Raw genomic sequence first — 16,525 nt, forward strand, 5'->3', positions numbered from 1 at the left:
AATCATTTCAGATTCCACAGAGAAGTGGTTTGATGAGGGCTGGGGCTGGGAGATCTGCTTCCAGGGTCATTTACTTACATGCTGGCAAGTTGGTGCTGGCCAGTAAGTTCTTGTTGGATCATGTTAGTTGGATCATGAGGTGTTGTCTTTCTGTGCCTAATTTAATTTACTTAGCATAATATCCTCCAGGTTTATCATGTTATCCTATTCCATATTTTCTTCCTTTCTTTTTGTTTTTGTTTTTGGTAGGACTGTTTTTTTTGTTTTGTTTTTTTTGTTTTTGGTAGATTGAATTGGGGGCCTCACACATTGGGCAAGTGCTGTACTACTGAATCCTCAGCCCTTGTATTATTTTTTAATGTTAATCTTTCCAGGAGCCAGTAAGTTCTTCTCTCAACTCTTTTTCAGTCTTATTGTTTTCTACACCCCTCCCCCACATCGTGTTTAAAAGGTGTTCAATAAACGAGAAGTTGTATCTAATCTTTGTAAGACAGCTCCCAAGCCTAAAGTAATAGTACCTCTGTGAGCACTTGGCTGACTTTGGTATGCCTTTCTGATATTGAAGGATATGTTATTTAATACCAATTGAATCCGTGTAACAAATTATTCCAAAATTGATTAAGTAAAAACAACAATAACTAATTTTCTCTCAAAGTTTCTATGAATCAGAAATTCAAGAGTTGCTCAGTTGGGTTTCAGGCTGGGAGTCTTTTATGAAGTTTCAGCCAGCTGTAAGCTGGGCTGTAGTCACCTGACACTTCCCAGTGTCACTCACTCACATGCTGGCAAGTTGGTGCTGACCAGCTGTTCTTCTTCAGGAAAGCTCATCCACAAATATGATTGAGCATCCTCATGACATGGCAGCTGGCTTGTCCTAGAGCAAGTGATCCAAGAGGGATCCAGAAAAGCTGCAATGCCTTTATGAACTTGGCTTCAAAGTCACCCTTTATCACTTCTGCTATATTCTATTAGTCATAAAGGCAAGCTCTGATTTAGCATAGAAGGGGACTCTACAGAGGCATGAATACCAGCAAGCTAGAATCCCTGGGAGACATCTTGGAGGCTGGCTCCCACAGAAAGGTTGTCAGCAGCAGGAACTTTTTATTTAATAAACATGCTATGCAATGAAAAGTGGCTTAAATAATTACACTCAATATTGCATATAATAGTATGACTGCAGATAGTTCTGGGGTTAATTCTTGGCTTTGATAGTCTCCTCCATGACTAGGAGCTCTGACAACTTTAACATGCTGGGGATGTCTCCCATCATGGTCACATGTTGGCTACAGAGGATTGGCAGACAGGGCTGCATTCATGGGGTGGGGGTATATGTAAATCTGTGAGTCAATTTTATTATGAAAGATAACATTTACTGGAAGTGCTATTATCAATGTCTTGTATCACACTAGCCAGGATCTAGTAATGTAGTCATGTGTAAAAAACATTATATTGTGAATCTATATATTTGTAAGCACTAGTGTTTTGTGAGTGCTTGTTCATTTTTCAGCAAAATTAAGAAAATTATAGTGCCCATAGAAACTCAGTCTTAAAATTTTTCTGGAAATATTTGGATAGTATTATAGATCTTTTAGTATGACTATAACTAATATTGTTTAGACAGAAAAACTTTCCAGGGACCTGGTATAAGAACTCTGTTTCTTTTGTCTCCTCCCTAAGTCAAAGTGGGGAAGGAATGGCTTGACTCTTAAGCTTTTCTGTGATGCCATTGGCCTTCTCATGAGACCCTGAAAAGGTTCATTCCACTAGGTGTAGTATGTGTTAATGAATGTAACAAAAAACAGTAGCAGAGAGATGAAGGATTTATTGACCAGGCTCTTTCACTGAATGAACACACACCTGCTAATTAGCAGCAAATCGGTTGGAAAGTGAAATTTGAAAGCAAAATCCCAGGTGTGAGTTCACATACATGCTTTCAGATTATTCAGAACACTAAGGTTGTGCTGAGAATCAAGGATTAGATCAGAAAACATGGTGTGTATAAACTTTTCAAAGAAAGATGTATATGTTTTATAGAATATTATATTATGCTCCATAGTTTTGAGAATTTTTGAAAATTAAAATCCTAGATCCTTACAATTTTTCAAAATAGGACAACTTAAAAATACCTTTATTTTTACAACTTAATCGTTAGCAATCCTATCTTGTCCAAAGACAAATGATAGCAACTAAGTCAATGTATTCTGCCCAAACACTCTTTGGCCATAATGGACCCACATTCCTGGCCTTCTCTCAATTTCCGGATCTTTCTTTGCTCTGGGCCAAGATACTGAAGTAAGGATTTATTAAAATTAGCATACCTGCAATTCTGGTTCTTAGAGGGAAAGTACTTAATATATGGGCTTGGTTCTGAGATCTTTACTCCCACTGTTTTGGCTGAGATCTTTGGCAGTTTGCGTCCTAGACGCCTGCATCCGGTTCCAAGTAACCTCTTTTTGGGACACCTGGTGCTGCTGCCTTTCTCAAGCCCTCTCCATGTTCACCATCTATCTGAAACAACCGCCCAGAACCAACCAGTTGCTGAAACTATTAAGTGTTTTCTTCAGGTGAACTACGCGTCCAACGCACCCCTTTTGAGTGAAATAATATCATTGTAACCCCGGGATGAATGAGGTCAACAAACTCCTCAAAATTGCTGTCTCAGGAATAAATTTTGTTTGTGGTTGGGAAAGCCAAGTGGGGAATGTTATGGGATAGGGAAAATAACTTGTTTATTCTCCTGGTGGTAAGTGGGGGTGGAGAAAAAACGGTTGGGCCGTGGATGTGCTTTGTTTAAACGACGATGCAGTGCATTCAGGAGCCTACGAGATATCCAACCCAACAGCCACCTCCCTTTGTCCTACCGTCTACCCTGGAGGTGTGGGGGACCCGCGCAATGCGGATCTGGGGTGGCGGGGCTGCAGGGGCCGCGGCGCCCCAGAGGCCAAGGCGGAGGCGCCAGGACGCCGCTCCTCGCCTCTCAGGATACCAGGCGGCTACACGCAAGGTCGGGGGCAAGGCCGCCTCGCGCGTCGGAGCCACGAGGAGGGACGAGAAGGAAGCGGGGGGTGGGGGGTGGGGGTGCTGGCGGCCCGAGGGCAAACGGCGCGGGCGGCGCCAGCCTGGGGGCTGCAGCGGGCGGGGCGTGCGCAGCACATCCTCTGGGGAGAAAGGAGCCTCCGCAGTGGTGGGGCGGCCCGGGCCGCGGCCGGAAGGCGGGGTGGGGGAGTAAGGAGGGAGGCGGGCGGGGCCTCCTGCGCGCAGCCCCAGTAGGGCTCCGGAAATTTTCCACTCAGGCTCGGAGCGCCAGCGCCGCCGAGGTGCAGCCCGCCCTAGCGCACCCAGGACCCACGTGACGGTGATTCACCAGGCACCGCCTCCCGAGCCCAGAACCGAAAAGCGGAGGGGGCAGAGAGGAGGGTGCTGAGGAGAAGTGGGTGGGGAAAGGATGGGGAGAGGTGTTGGAGACTGGGGAGAAGCGAGGCGCGGTGGCCCGCCGGGTGCTTCGAGCCTGCTGCGCGCAGGTGGGGGTGGCGGTGGAGGGGACCACCACTCCCCATCCGTCCCGCCTCCGTGAGCGGGGAGGCTGCCTAGTGCGGGCCAGCCACACTGCTGGCGCGTTGCTTGCTCGCTTGCACGACCACGACACGAAAAACCCAGAGAGCCCTAAAACGTCAGGGCTAATCTGGGGTGCTTTGAGGAAAGCCTCCTGGAGGCCTTCAGGTCCGGCGAAGTTTTCACAAACGGGCCGGGCCGTATAGGAATGCCCTGCCTGGGAGAATGCAGTCTGGGAAATGGTTAGGCCATGCTGGCCTCTGTCGGTAATTGTGGTGACGTGGAGAAGTGTGGCAGTGGGGAGCGCGCACCCGAAGGAAGGGGTGCAGCCTTGGCTCATTATCTGTGTCCAGGAATCCCCAGCCTTTCGTAGTTGTCAGGTTAAATCCCCAGACCCACGAGGAAATCCCTAAGGCTTGGAATTGGGAGGGCAGCTGCTTCTAGAAGATTCCCAATAAAGACTTTTTGAAATCAGCATACCAAAGATTTCCTCTTATCTCTCCGCTCTGTTCAGTGGATATTACACAGACACCCCGCCCATATCTCAGCTCTTGTAAGGAAACATTTATTGCAAAAATACTGCAACCGTTTCATCTCATATCCTTTTAGATTCTTTCTAGTAATTTTGACCTTTTTTTCTTTTAAGCTGTTCCGTCAAAGTCTTGGAAGCAAATTACCTCCCTCCCACCTCCCCACCCCATCACCCCCCCCCCCCCAAAAAAAAAGACACAGTGGCCTGAATTAGGAAGTTAAAATCTTTGTTTATGGACACCCTTTCCTGGGAGGAAGACAGAGTTGTGGGTCTGCTCTGTTCTTTTTTCCTCCCAGCCTTGCCTGGGGGCAGGTTTCTCTTTTCTCCCTCCATCTTTCACATTGAGGCAAAGAACTGAGAGGAGAAAGCCGCTGAACCTTCTGGGGGCGGGGGGGGGGGGGAGGTCCCTATTTTCTACATTTCTTTTAAATTCTCTGAAACTATGTGTATTTTCTCATAGTTTCTTTGTAATTAGAATTAGCTGTAATAAGAATACAATTAAATATCGCTAAACTGTAATAAGAATAGCAATTAGATATCGCTTCCGGATGACACTGTTTTACAATCCCTAAAACGTGCATATTCTTTCATAGACTCTGTGAGGTAGGATCTACTCATATCCTGTTATCTGCCTTTTACAAAAGAGGAAATTGAGGAATAGGACAGTTAGGTAACTTGCCCAAAGCCATCCAGCCTGTAAATGGAGGAACTGGAGTTTGAACCCAGACAGATGAATCCCATGCAATGGTTGCTATGCTATAGGAATTTCCTATTAATGAATTTAATTATATTGAAATTTTAAAGTTACATTTTGGTAGATTTTTTCCTTTTATTTATTTAACCTTCATGAAGTTTATTTTGGAGAGCTGTTTAAATTTAGTTTGTATAGGAAACCACACAATTTTAAAAAAAGAACTCATATGAAGAAATCATGCATTCCAAGGCAATATTGCATTTTTCTTACTTGGAAGATCATTGAAATATTTGACCTAGGAACTTGTTTTCTTTAGGAGAAGTGCTTGGCTTCATATAATGTTAGCCTATAGCACATGGTGAACTACAGAAGAATGACAGTGAGGTTCTTTGATCTTCAGTGTTCAATAAATACATATTGATTTGAGTGTACTTGGGAAGTGAACACCCTTGAAAGGGTAGATAGATGATGTAATGGCAAATGAGAGGAAATTTCCATAAGACACATAAATATTAGAGAGATTCACTTGGAAGATATTACTGTTTTTTTCTTTCTGGGACCTTCCCTAACCGGCCAAAATTGGATTGGGAGCCTCTCCTGTGTACTGATACCCAGGATCTACTACTGTGGTGCTATCTCCCACATTTTCCTCACTGCCTAGCAGTACTTGCCTGAAGGGCAGGCTTCTTGTCCTGCTCCATGGTGTGTCCCTAGAGCTCAGCATGGTTATATGTCCTAGAGTGGTGGGAGTTTTGGAGAACAGCAGTACTTGTTCACAGGATCAGTTTACATGATTGGTCAGCCTTGTCTTGTTAGGTGTACTGAATTGAGATCTAACAGAAAGCAAGACTAATATACTTATGAACATTGTTCCTCTTCAGTCTTAGAGTCCATACTGAACAACCTCTACCCCCACTTCTTTCTCACATTTCCTTGTACTTTTTCATCCATCGTCCATCTGTCCATCCATCTTTACCGCTAGATATAAACTGCCTGTTATCAGGTATATGTATTTTATTTGACTCTTCTGTATCTATCCCACTGCCCATATATTTTACACATGATAATTTTGGGTGTTTATTATGTAACAAAAACAACCTTTGAAACTTTTGTGTCTGGTTAGCTAACTATATTTCAGCACCCAGTGAATGGTCAGAGGTTTACCTATAGCCTTAATCCTGGTCTTACAAATTAGGGTCTTTACAATGATAGAATCACAGGATTTTATTTTTTTCATTGCTAACAGAGACCTTATAACTGCTGTGTCCAATATGTAATTAATAGCCACACATGGCTATAAGTGGATAAAAACTAAATAAAATTAAAGATTAAGTTCTTCACTAGCATTAGCTACATTTTAAGAGCTCAATATCGTGCCACAAGTGGCTATTATATTGGATAGCACTGGTACAGATATTTTCATTAAGGGAAAAAGTTTTATTGGACAGAACTGATAAGTTACAAAAAATAGGTAAAAGTATTGTTTTGTTAGCTTAAATATGTTATTATTACTGAAAATAGTTGAGAATGCTTAGTAGTAGCATTTTTAAGAACATCAAATTCCTATTTCAGATGTCTGTTGTTTCATATAGGATAAACATTTTCTTCCTTAACAGTGGTATTTAAATTAAATCATGTTTAAACATATTTAGCAGAACCAGTGGTTCAAAAGGATTCCCATTTATTTTCCTTTAAAGTAACTATTCAGGATGGCATTAGAGCAGATTATGCTAAGTGAAGCTAGCCAATCCCTTAAAAACAAATGCCAAATGTCTTCTTTGATATAAGGAGAGTAACTAAGAACAGAGTAGGGATGAAGAGCATGAGAAGAAGATTAACATTAAACAGGGATGAGAGGTGGGAGGGAAAGGGAGAGAGAAGGGAAATTGCATGTAAATGGAAGGAGACCCTCAGGGGTATACAAAATTACATACAAGAGGAAGTGAGGGGAAAGGGGGAAAAATATAAGGGGGAGAAATGAATTACAGTAGAGGGGGTAGAGAGAGAAGAGGGGAGGGGAGGGGGGAGGGGGGATAGTAGAGGATAAGACAGGCAGCAGAATACAACAGACACTAGTATGGCAATATGTAAATCAATGGTTGTGCAACTGATGTGATTCTGCAATCTGTATACGGGGTAAAAATGGGAGTTCATATCTCACTTGAATCAAAGTGTGAAATATGATATATCAAGAACTATGTAATGTTTTGAACAACCAACAATAAAAATTAATTAAAAAAAATAAAGTAACTATTCATCCCAGTTGACCCTTTGTGGATCTTAATTTTTCTCTTTAAGAATACTGTACTTAGCCGGTGTTATGGTGCCTGTGATCTTAGCAGCTCAAGACATTGAGGCAGGAGGATTACAAGTTCAAAGCCAGCCTCAGCAACTTTGCCAGACCACCTCAAAATAAAGAAATAAAAAGGGCTGGGAGGTGGTTCATTGGTTAAGCACCCTTGGGTTCAATCTCCAGTACCAATAAATAAATAAATAAATAAATATTTTAATCGACTTGAGTCACTGCATAAGTTTAACATTCACTGGATTTGGCTGTGCTTTTTAAACTTGCATGATTGAGAAACTAAAATACTCAGTAATGTTGGTAAAGGACAAATGCCAGATAGTTTTGGGCAGACCAAATATATATTTAATGACATCACACATACAATACAGACAGTTCTCAATTTACAAACATTCTATTCAGAAGCAGGCCAAATATAAAACATACTGCATATACCTTCTTTAAAATTCTCCGTAGCACAGAATCACCAAGGTAGTTGTATAAACAAATTAGTAAATGAAAAGTAAATTAAAAACACATGTTGGGATTCATAGAGAATGTGTAGCTTGAGTTTTGGCAGCAATGAAGAGACTGCAAGAAACTCAGGGAGTTTGTCAAGGTTATTTCCACAGTAGAGCACATTTGCTTAAGTGGTAACTCCCTGACAAAAATAGTCTCCTTGCATCTCCAGTCCCCCATGCTACACCCCTGTGGGCAGTGCATTTCCCCACTAAAGCTCTTCAAATTCTCCAGTTTCAGTTCTGTCATTTTTAAGTTTTGTGACTTTGGGCAGGTTTAGTAGTTTCTTTGAAGCCCCAGTTTCCTAAACTATAAAATAGAAGTAATCACCTGCCAAGTGCTAAGAATTAAAGAAAAATTTATATGAAGATATAGATTAGAGAAGTCATATAGACTCAAAGGATTATGATTATAAGTAATTGTAAAACTCCAAGACACTCCCCCATCAAGGTCAAAGTGGCTATCAGTATATGCACGTGATGAGAATCTGTTCCATCAAAAATTTTAAGAAGGGGCTAGGGATGTAGTTTAGTGATGGAGTGATTGTCTAGCATGTGTGAGGCTCTGGATTCAATCTCCAGCACTAAAAACAATACACGCACACACACAGATACACACATGCATATATATATGTTTGTTAGTGTGTGTGTATATATATATACACACACATACACACATGGATATATATATATATATATATATATATATATATATATATATACACACACATATATATATATAGTGAAGGTTGATGGCTTGAAGTTTCTAGGGTGCCCTGGGAGGAGAGAGATTTAAAAAAAGGAGATGAAAGACTGAAAGAAAACAGTTGAAATCGGACGGCACCTAGGTAAATGCGACCTTTTCCTTTAAGGAACGAATGTAATTGCTTGCATTTTCTCTGTACTTCCGTCTTCTGTTTCATTGATTATTCCTAAGGCTAAAGTTTCTACTTCACATTCTAATTCTTCTGACATAGTTTGTTTTTTTTCAAAAAACAGTGTTGCTTACTTTGATTTTCCAGTTGTCTTTTGCTGATGGAGTTTCTGTGAAGGGCAAATTCAAAGTTCAGCTAGCTGCTGCAGGGCTGTGGTAGGGAAGTGGTGGTCCTGGTTACAGGGGAACCTTGGTAGCTCCCCTAGAAACAATGTCAGTCAGCAAATGCTGGTCTAAGACACAGGCAGCAGTAATTAGACCATACCAAATAAAATGAAACCAAGCAAGCAAAACAAATACAAGGGGAGAGAAAGAGAGAGAGAGAGAGAGAGAGAGAGATAGATACACACACACACACAGGAGTGGAAGGAGGTGAAGGTGGAGGAGGCAGAGACATCAGGGGGAGGGACACCAAAAAGAATGGTAGCTGCATGTGAATAGTTTTAAGCACAGTACCTGTGTCAATCATTTAAGCCTCATGACAAGTACATTATTGTTATTATCCCCAACTGAGGCACAGAGTGACTGTAGCTAATGTCACACAACTCTGAAGTGGTAGACATGAGAATTAAACTTAGGCAGTTGTCTCTAGAGTTTGTCCTCTAACCACTGTATTACTAACTCTTCAATTCTCTGGTCTCAGGACCCTTTGTACACTTTTTTTTTGTACTGGGAATTGAATCTATGGGCACCCTACCACTGAGCAGTATCACCAGCCTTTTCCCCCTTTTAAACATTTTTAGACAGAGTCTCATTAAGTTGCTGAGGCTGGCCTCACTCTTTTGATCCTTCTGCTTCAGCCTACAGAGTCACTGGGATTATAGGCATGACAGTGGTTAAGAGGAGATGACTGCAAGGTATAAGTAATGGAAATTCAGATGTGTCTTCGGGGAGTGTCCCATGTGGTCTATCTGGGGAAGGAGTGGAAACTAAAGAAGATAGAATGGAATCTGGATTTTCATGCTTATTTTAAACTGTAGAAGGTTGTTTGGGTTCTCTTTCTCATTACCTATCTACCTATCTGTACCCCCCACCCCCACCCCCAGCCCCCCGTCCCCCGTCCCCCCTCCCCCTCCCCCCGCCACATATACATTCATTTGAGATCAGTTAAAAAAAATTGACTCAAACAGGCCACATGGGACACTCACTGAAGACAGGCCCGAGTTCCCATCTCATATACCCTCTAGTCTCTCATTTCCTCTCTTCTTCTTGACCACTGTCACACCAAAAGAGGTATAGTCAGTGTAGAAATTTGCAAAACTGTGACAATTTTGAGTTAAGAATTCAAGATTGGAAGTGTTTTTGGAGATTATCTGACTATACTTCATTAGGGATGGCCATATCTGAGGCCAGGCAGGCAGATGATTCACTGTTGGTTGAATTGCTGGTTAGTGGCAGGAGTGGCAGTAGAGAACCCTGGTCTCCCATCTCCTCATCCCCACTCCTGTTATGTCATGGAAATTAGTAAATCAAATTACTCAACCATTAGAGATATCTATTTTCACCCTAAAACTTGTGAGTCAAAACCCATGCCGTTTGTGATAAATTCATATACTTCCTTAATGCCATGGTGAAAAATTGCCTCTCTGCTTCCTAGATTGCTTTTCCCCAAAAATTCTTGGTCTGTTTCTGTTTTGTTAGGATTTGTTACAACTTCTTGCTTGTTGCCTTTTGCTACACAGGCAGTGCAGAAGAGAGGATGAACTTGATATTGGAAAGAGGTTAAGAATATGAGAACGAGCAGTCCTGTGATCTGTGAGAATACTGATTGGCCAGTCCCTGTTATCTGCAGGATCTGCTTTTCTTAAGGATGAGCATATTTTGGTCCCTAAGTTTCCAAGACAAGCACATTCCTGCCAACACAATCCCTGGACAAGCTGTTCTGGTATTTAAAATTGCTACTGAAAGGGGGTGAAGTCCAGGACACACACACACACACATTCAGTGGGGGGCGAGCTGTAGTTGGCTATGTTAGCACCTCATTATACAACAGTTCCAGGATAAAGTGATTCCAGATGTGCTATCAGCAAGTAACTAGTACTTAACATTTTTAACCCATTAGGCCAAAATCCACTTTCAGAATTTTGGGGAAGTCAGAAGTTAGTTAATTAGCTAGTCATCCCTAGTTACTTCATAAAGTTGATTCTAAGTTGACTATAATTTGCAGTATATATAATTTGTATATATACTTCAAGTTAGATGGTAATGATTATAACCATATAAAACATGTATATAAATATATACATACATGTATATAAATATTCTACACATATATCTTTGATGATAATTAGGTATTAATTTGCAGTACTGTTTTAGTGATCATTAAGTTTTCCTTTGTCCTGGAAATTTCATTTAGAAAAATGTTTCTAACAGGTAGTAGTCTAATTTCCTTCCTCTGAGCAATCGAGCTACAACACTACTCATTGTGATTCCTAAGAGTAAACTTCATAGGTAAGTCCTGTGTAAGGACCTCCCTTGCTCTTTTGTAAACCAAGATTCAACTTTTCTTCTACACCATAAGCTTTGTAATCCAAATATACAAAAAGGAGTTGAAGAGAAAAGGTGATAAATGCCTTTTCTGATCATTTGTATTATTAAGAATATGGGCTGTTTGCATCACTTGGCCCTAAAGATGAGCAATTGAGGACGAACATTTCATTTGCTTCCAAGTATATCAGAGTTGTCCGCTGAAATTACATTGTCTGATGAACACAATGGAAAACTTCTTAGCTATTCTTTACTTAGTTGAGAATATTGTATCTTAGTAAGCTCTTTGATATAATATTAAAATAGGAGAAAGATTTTGATTTTATATCTGGCTTCAGGGATGCTGGATGGGAATATTAGAAAACGTTCTTCAGTGGTACCTGTTATGTTGCAAATGCAAGAGCCCCTATAGCAAGGCAGTCTAGGTGTGCGGGATGCTAGCTGTGGACTGCCCAGCTTGATGCCTGCCTCTGTGTTTGACTAGCTGTGTGCTTTAGTGTCACCACTGTAAAGGATAGATAATAACTCCCGAGGGTTTAATGAATCCATACTTGAAAAGAAAGCACTTAAATCCATGCCTGGCATGCATTTAGCACCATATAAATCTTAGCTTAAATAAGCAAAAAATCTCCAATTTTGTCTTTTCCATATCAGAAACTTGCAAACAATGAGTGTCAGCTTAAGCAATATATACCCAATGAAAGTTAAAAGAAAAAACGTCTTTGGGATTAATCCACTCTTGGGGAACGTCTTGTAGGTGTTTTAGTCCATCTGGGGTAAGGCTGGAAAAGAAGAGAGTGAAGAAAGTATGGGGATGTGCGAATGCCACTGAATCCAAACTGGGGCTGGACCTTGCTCTATAACAATTTCTTCATTATTCACGATGGGAGATGGAGACCCTTGGTGCTACTGATCAGTATGAGATGGACTATAATCTGTGTGTAGATTGTCAAGCATTTGTAGTTTAACAGTGTGAAGGGCTTTCTTTGGAGGGACCGAAAACATTGTGATTTTCTTTGAGTGATTTAGAAAGTCACCCCTGAGCCAGCCAGGTCTAACCCACTAGAGTATACAAGTTTGGTGACAGTCAGCCTGGTGCTCTTGCAGCCCTTCAGGCTCATGTGGACTTTGCTTAGAAGGCCCACCTCCCTCCTGGTTCCCACAGCCCCATCCTAGAACCAGGCTTGACAAGTGGGGTACAGGTTAGATTTCAGCCTCACCACTTCTCCATGGAGGACTTAGTTCAGTAAACAAACCACACTTTGAATGTAGTAGCCATGAAAACAGGCTTTTGTATTTTGCTTCGTATGGTTCAGCTAGAAAGTTATGTTGTTCCTTCTGTTCAATCTTAGTCTGCTTAAATAGCTCGATAGGGTGAAGAGATTGTTGAGTATTTTATCATTGAACCCCATGGTTGATTACTCATTATTACTTAAAACAATCCCCAAGCATTTTGTTGACAGCCCAAGACAGTTTTCTATGGGAGATTTTATTTAATCACTTAATTTAGGGTTAAGGTCCTGCTGAATCTTATTTAAGTCTACAATCAAGGAGAAAGACACCAGAATATTAGATCCTTATAGCTATAAGTCATATATATATTTTTTTTGCAAAGCCATTACTGCTTTTTTTCCTACACACTCTTAATGATTTAAAATGGTGCATTTTATTTCCAATGGTTTGCAAGCTGTAACTGAAAGATTGAGGGCTCTGGAAAAGGCCCTGGCTAAACACCAGTCAGTCTATTGACAGAATCATGTTAGGAGTGTCCTCATGAGATTTGTGGGTTTTGGCTTCTCTTGTTTCTCATCTAATATTTCTTTTCAGTATTATCACAGTTAAATTCTTTATTGGACATGCAGTAGATTAAAATCACATTAAATTTTGGGCTTCAACCAAGCATAGCAGAAAGTCTTGATTCTTTGATATTACCTCCCAAGGTTCTTCTATTAGAGTGTCAGTGCTCCTGAACTTTGGAAGATGCAGGTCAGGTAATAATCCCACACAGAAAGAATGCTACCTGTAGGAAGATACAGAGAAGGACTTGTTTTAAATACATGGGCTTTCATTCCTAGGGACACTGAAATGATCTATTCTACTGTTCTATTTTTATCCTTTTTCATTTAGAAAACTTTCATTTTGATTCCCATCTCCTACCCTGAGTCTTCTCCATTCTGAAATGGGTAGGAACCCTGTTTCTCATTTTACTTATGGCATAAGCATATCTCCACATTAACACATTAGTTTCTAAAACACTTTTTTCAAATGTATTATCACATTTAATCATCAAAATATTTTAAGATGGCTGTTAAAGCTTTTTTTTTTTTTTTAAATTGGAAAATTAAAGCTCAAAAATTCATATGTTGTTCTACCCAAAGGATATAATTGGAAGAGAACTGGGTTTTTCATCCTTTGTTGATTAAAATAAAGAGAGTGTTCCTACATTTTCCATGGGGTTAACCATTGCTAAAACCTTAAAACATCCTTTGCTCAATTATGTGTAGCATAGTGGTATGGCCTAACTTAGGAAATTATCTGTATTATTATCCACCTGTGAATTTGTCTCAACTAACTTAGAGCCTCTTTTGGAATGATTTCAGCTTGACTAGATAGGCACACGTACACACATACACACAGATATAGAATTAACAATCCTTGGGCAAAACTTGGGGTAGTTAGCATATATGCAACAACTTTCAAAGTAGTCAGAGAACCTTGAATTTCTGGTTTTACTTCTTATGAGCCCTAGTTAACCTGATGTTTTAACTTTTTCTAAAAACATTTTGTTTTTCCCCCAGTGGATGTTGACACCCAGTTTAATTTCAGGCTGCTTTTAAGAATATCTAGGCTTGGGAGGCTGAGGCACAAGAATCATGAGTTCAAAGCTAGCCTCAGCAAAAGTGAGGTGCTAAGCAATTCAGTGAGACCCTGTCTCTAAATAAAATACAAAATAGGGCTGGGGATGTGGCTCAGTGGCTGAGTACCCCTGAGTTCAATCCCTGGTATCTCCCAATCTCCCCCAAAACAATATCTAGCACCTGGAATATTGCAGGCATTTAATACATTTCAAATAAATGACTGAATTTTTCACTGTATGGACAAAGGCAATTTGTACATAGTCATCCACATGGTATTATAGATGGAGCAAGGACTTTGGAATCTGAAAAGATCTAGGCTTGAATCTTCTTCACTCTACTACCTTCCTTAGGAAATCTACAAAACTTCCTTGGTCTTTGTTCTCATCACCTCCAAGTTTGGTGTTACGTTGTCTGCTTTGCCATATTGCCATAAGAAACATCTCAAATAACATATGCAAAGTAACTTGTACAATTCTCGACACATAAAATATGCTCAAAGTTCATGTTCAGAATTTGAAGAAGACAGAAATAGCTTTTTTGGATTGAAATTATTGTAATTTAAAAAAAGCTACTTGTGATTGTTGTTATGTAGTAAGCATGTGAGAGGAATACAAAAATGTATATAACATCATAGCTCTGCAAGAGCGTTACATTTGCTATCGAGGCAGTGACAGCCTTAAAGTTCTTGAAGATAAAACAGACTAATTTAAATCCCATCAGAGAAATGTGACTAATGTTGACTCTGAGGGGCTGGCAGCTTGGAGGTGTTAGGCAAACAGTGTAGATGAGGCTGAACATTTTTGCATCTCTCCAGCCAGCTATCCAGTGGTAGGGCTTCCTCATGTGTCTTTAGGAACTTCAGAAGCTGCTGCCAACTGTTGACACTGATCAGGAGGGTGAAGAATTATTAGCCACTGGTTGCTGATGGTAGGATTGTACAAAGCACAGGGAGATGATCAACTCTCTTCAAGGGAAGACTCAAAGTCTGCCCATGTTCATAACCAACCAAAGTCATACAGCAATCATTGTTGATATGATTTGAAGATATGGCATTTTTAGAATTTATTTGTGTAGACAACTTATTAGACAAGCTCCCAATTGGAAATATTTTATGTTTTCTGATTAACATTTGTGTATAAAATCTAGATGCATAATCTATCCTATAAAATACTCATGATGATAGTGACAGTTCAACAAGCCTATTGTAAATTTTATTTAGAAAAACAAAGGACCAAAAATAAATATAATTTGAAGGACAAGTATAGCTTTTTACTTGAATATATATTTGGACTTATGAGCTAACCCTCACCTTTCTTTCCTTTTTTCCTCTCTAGCTTTCACATATGAACTTTGACCTTCTAAGTTTGGCTTATTTTGCCTAACATAATGTTCTCAACTTACAACCATTTTTTTTTCAAGTGACATAATTTTTTTTAATGGCTGAATAAAACTCCATTGTGTAGATAGATTGCATTTTCTTTATCCATTCATTTGTTGATGGACACCTTAGTCTGGTTCCATTGTTTATGTATTATGGATTTTGCTGTTATAAAATGGGTGTGCATGTATCACTGTAGTAAGACTTTAATTTTTCAGGGTAAATACTGAGGAGTGGTATACCTGGGTCATAGTGATTCCATCCCTAGTCTTTTGAGGAACCTCCACACTGATTCCCATAGAGGTTTCATTAATTTATAATTTCATCAACAGTGTAAAGTTCCTTTTTCTCCACATCCTCTCTAGCATTTATTATTGTTTGTATGATTTTTTAAAAAGTAGTTCAAAAGTTTCACAAATGTATTATTGAACCAACCCAAATGAATACTATAGTATCTTCATGGCTAAGGAAATATCACATTCTCAGTTAAATATTCTCAACTGTCCAGATAGTGGTGACATTTTCATCTTGATATGACAAGATGATTATAACTTTGAACAGAATAAATGTGTATGCCATTTCATGTATAATTCCTTATAGACCCAGCTTGGTTCTCCTCTAATGTCTTCTCTTAGAGTTGTACCTGATTCTATTACCAGTTTTCATTCAAATTCATTGGGGAATGGGAATGTTTTTGTTTCTTGGCCAGGAATTTCTTGATCATTAAAGTCTTGTGAAAAAACATTGTAAAGAACTGAATCAAGTGCATTTACCACAATGGCAACAAACATACAAACAAACAACAAAAAAACTAAGAGCTTGTTTGTGTTCTTTTTTTTTTTAAAGAAAGAGTGAGAGAGAGGAGAGAGAGGGAGAGAGAATTTTAATATTTATTTTTTAGTATTTGGCGGACACAACATCTTTGTCTGTATGTGGTGCTGAGGATCAAACCCAGGCCGCATGCATGCCAGGCATGGCGCGCTACCGCTTGAGCCACATCCCCAGCCCTTGTTTGTGTTCTTGATGCCTGCCATTCTGACTGGAGTGAGATGAAATCTCAGTGTGGTTTTGATTTTTGTTTCCCTAATGATGTTGACCATTTTTTTTCCATATATTTGTTGAATATTTGTATTTCTGCTTTTGAGAAGCATCTTTTAGTTAGTTCATTTGCCCATTTATTAATTTGGTTATTCATCTTTCTGTTGTTAAAAGTTTTTTTGAGTTCTTTATATATTCTGGATATTAATTATCTATCAGAAGAATGGTTAGCAAAGATTTTCTTCCATCA

General features: G+C 39.8%; 1 pseudogene; it reads right to left on the reverse strand.

Moving 5' to 3' along the window:
- Positions 1-15,831: 15,831 nt before the first annotated feature.
- LOC143641629 (large ribosomal subunit protein eL39-like) lies at positions 15,832-15,982 on the reverse strand (annotated as a pseudogene).
- Positions 15,983-16,525: the final 543 nt, after the last annotated feature.

This window comes from Callospermophilus lateralis, chromosome 4 (genome assembly GCF_048772815.1).
Source record: "Callospermophilus lateralis isolate mCalLat2 chromosome 4, mCalLat2.hap1, whole genome shotgun sequence".
In the NCBI taxonomy this organism is placed as follows: domain Eukaryota; kingdom Metazoa; phylum Chordata; class Mammalia; order Rodentia; family Sciuridae; genus Callospermophilus; species Callospermophilus lateralis.